A 4,005-nucleotide genomic window follows, 5' to 3' on the forward strand; every position below is an offset into this window, starting at 1 on the left:
AATTTTGACCGTTATCGCGGACTAGTGTAATGTATGCCATTCTTTAGTCAGGTAACGATATTATGGACGATATTCTAAATTAAGAGCAATGTTGAACAAGGTACAAAAGTTTATATTATATCTGATAAATGATTTATATGGCATGTATAATTTTAACTGATGTTTAACTGACTTCAAAAAATTGCTGAACTTATACAATGAGTGAGTCTATTCAATATTTTGACTCTGACGAAGACATAAAGGTCGAAACTAGTCAAGAATGTGTTGTCTTGGTAATTTTAAATCCTTCTAATCTATTCAATAGCATAATTTGGTTTTGTTGAAATGTTATTATGTTTTTGTTAATAATATTATGTTTTATACATAAAAAATATACTTAAAATTTCAAGCAAAATTCTTTAAGTAACTTTTGAGATACTGTTAAACTAACAAAACTAATTATCATGTGTAGTAATGATGAGCTCGAAATGCAAGCCCGCCGACTAGCTAACGCGCATATATTTCCAAATAACTGTGAAATCATTTAATTTCGTGGGCATGAAATTTCGTGGTTTTTGGTCAAAACGTCATTTCGTGGGGATATGAATTCGTTGATTTCAACTTTTGAACATAAAATGCAGGGGAAATTTACTTGTTCGTTGGGATTAAATTTCGTAGATTTACTCAACCACGATATCCACGAAACTTTGCCCCCTCGCCCCCCCCCCCCCCCCCCCCCCCCCCCCCCCCCTCCCCCAAGAATATTAATGATTTCACAGTATAGCAGGAAATAGGAAGTGTATACGCCGTTGCAAGCAAAACAATTGCTAAGCATTGTAATAAAGAAAGACAGCAACTGGAAGCTAAATGCGATTAAAGCAGACGATTTGTCAGTTTCCCGACCTAAATAAGAACAACGAAACAAGTTTGCCATTGTTCATAAATTTATCAACACGAAGCAAAACTTGCATATATCTGTTGCATTTGGTCACACTTAAAATTCATATCAATGCGTATGGATACTCATGTAAAATGTTGATCCCATATTGCTCTGTTGTCAGTGGTAACTAGGCACAGTAATTTTACTATAAATGAATTAAGATTTGCTGAGTTCTCTAATTATTATTTCCTGGTTTAGTTTTATTGAAATTGCATGTGAAATAATTGCAGGTAAATAACTGTCAAAGAAGAAACAGGTACACATTACCAGAAAAACACAATGTAATGTCAGTGCTTTTTCATACTTTTACAATCGAAAATATCACGAAAATCATCTACCTAGGGATCATCGCCGGTTTTCATGCAGTTGCGCTCTTTTTATCATCGAATCATCGAAAGTTCTACTGCCTTGTGAATACATCTGTGAGTTTCTTTTATTTTTTGATACTTGTAACATGAGAAAAACTTGAGTGCTCTGTCAAACAGATGGTTTTGATCAGCAGCTTAAAACATTTGTAAATGTGGTAAGGTCAAATCATAACAGAAAATGATATTGATACAAAAATAATAATAAGTTGAATGTCACATTAAATGCTTCACCTTGGGTTGGAAGGCGCGGACATTAAGACTGCATTCCTTTTACCGTTTTCCTTGCTCAGTCAAACAAATGATTTAAATCACCAGCCCAAAAAAATGAAAAGCTTAGAAGATGGAATGAGGTCAAATCAGAAATGAAAATGATATGAAGACATAAATAATTAAAATGGAATGTCACACTAAAAAGCTAAAATCGAAATATTTATCGTAACAAAAATTAATTGAGTTAAGAGCACGTTTATCAATATTTTGTTTAGCTACATATACATTTTCCACTTACCAAAATGACCTTTAGTTTTCGAAGTAACATCATTTCTGGATTGAAATATTTTTTCTTTGTTAATACTGGTTCTTTATATTTTGATCTAAGACTTGATAATTATAAGTAAAATAGCTTTGGATACAACGAAATCTGAAATACTGGAAAACAAATCACAGTCTGTTTTGTTTTTGTTTTTGTTTTTTTATTTGTTTCTTTTTCAAATCAACCTGAATCAATACTTTCAAGAAAACAACTATTTAAAGATTAAGCAAAAAACCCACAAATGCACTTCCTTGTATAACACGGCTATTAAACGCTAGCGCCACCACCAAATTGTGGTGATAAGGGAAAGCGCTATCTACATTTCCCGTGGTGCAGCTATCGCCCGTTTCTACTTGTAAACACGTGAGTAAAATTTATATTTTATCATATATTTTTATTGATAGAACTTTTTTCGAAAATCGAAGAATGTAGTTCCGTGTAACAACACTTTTACTAGAGATTGGCTGTAATTTCATTAAAATATTATGCAAATTGTGGTGCCAGAAGCTTTTCTCCAGAACTTGACAGTGATATATTTTCATATCGGCTAGTATTCGAACACCATTCCGATGATAAGACACACTATAAGAACATACCTACGCATGCAAATCGTGTAGAATTGAATTACACGTAATCCTATACACCAAAGAATTACGAAAAACACAGTTAAAAGTTAAAACACGACTATTTTTGAAAATGGTGGCGCTATCACTCAAGTGGTGGCGCTATACAGTAGTGGTGGCCCTGTTGTATATGATTATTGGCTGATAATTCAATTTTAATATATGAAAATGTCTGACTGCAAGCCACGGAAATTTCTACATTATTTAATGTTGTCAATCTATCCCACACTACACCAAAATTACGTTACTCAACAAAATACATGCAGTAACCTCTACATGATCGCAAAATAATCAACATGTATATGGATTCAGATTGTACATCTAAGCTCTATTGATTAATGATATTTAATCGATTGAATTTGAAAATGTACTGTACTCACTTTTCAAAAAGAATTGTGAAAGTAAGGTCTTTTGCTTACAATGCATGCAAACGACGTATAAAAACAATGGCAAGTAACTTCCAGAATCTTAATATAACAAATAAATTCTACACAAAATTTTGTTTGAAATAAAAGTATTACTACTATTTTTCATGACCTGAATTTATAGTACACTTACGTTTGTATTTAGGTAGAATATTTAAAGGTTAGAAATAATTCTACATTAACATTTTAAACAAAGGAAAATATTTACTTTAACTACAGGAGTCCCAAGGGTCTGTGAGTATTTTGTTCTTTTTTTCTTGGACAGAGAATGTTCCATAAAGGTAAATAAACTATGGTCGTGTTTTTCTTTCTTTAATAACATAATTCACTGCAGGAAAAGTATCAGTTAGAGAATGTTGGTGTTTGTTTTGTTTCGGATGCGTCAGCAGTTCGTATTACTAAATGCCGTAACAGCGCCACCACTACTGTATAGCGCCATCACTAGAGTTATAGCGCCACCACTTTTAAATATCCTGGAAAATTTCTTCTAACCCGAGATTCTATTATTCATGGTGTGTGCGTATATAGTTATTTATCATTTCTACACCATTTGCATGCGCAGGTATGTTCTTACAGTGAGTCCATTCATCGGAATGGTGTTCGAATACGGGTCGAAAATGTGTGCCACTGTCAGATTCGGGAGAAAAGCTCCTGACACCACAATTTGCATATTATTCTAATGAAATCACAGCCAACCGCTAGTAAAAGTGTTGTTACACGGAACTACATTCTCCGATTTTTGAAAAAAGTTCTATCAATAAAAGTATAAGATAAACTATAAATTTTACTCACGTGTTTACAAGTAGAAACGGGCGATAGCTGCACCACGATAGCTCTTTCCCTTATCACCACAATTTGGTAGCGGCGCTAGCGTTTAGTAGCCGTGTATAACAGTTTCTGTTCACATGTTGGCATATGTATGAAGAGTCTCGTATACATGATCATCGCGGATTGTTTCATATTGATAGTCGTCACGTGTAAAATGTGAAATGTTGAAATCTGTCAAATCTTCTCTTTGTCCATATGAGTAACTATAGGATTGTAAGCCCCTGCCATTTTCCGCGTTTCTTTTATTTATCCCACCTCTTTTAGGGACACTTTCAGATCTACCAACTTCTTGGCGCTGTCGTTGATTAGA

The sequence above is a fragment of the Mercenaria mercenaria genome, unplaced genomic scaffold (assembly GCF_021730395.1).
Source record: "Mercenaria mercenaria strain notata unplaced genomic scaffold, MADL_Memer_1 contig_2886, whole genome shotgun sequence".
Classification (NCBI taxonomy): Eukaryota; Metazoa; Mollusca; class Bivalvia; order Venerida; family Veneridae; genus Mercenaria; species Mercenaria mercenaria.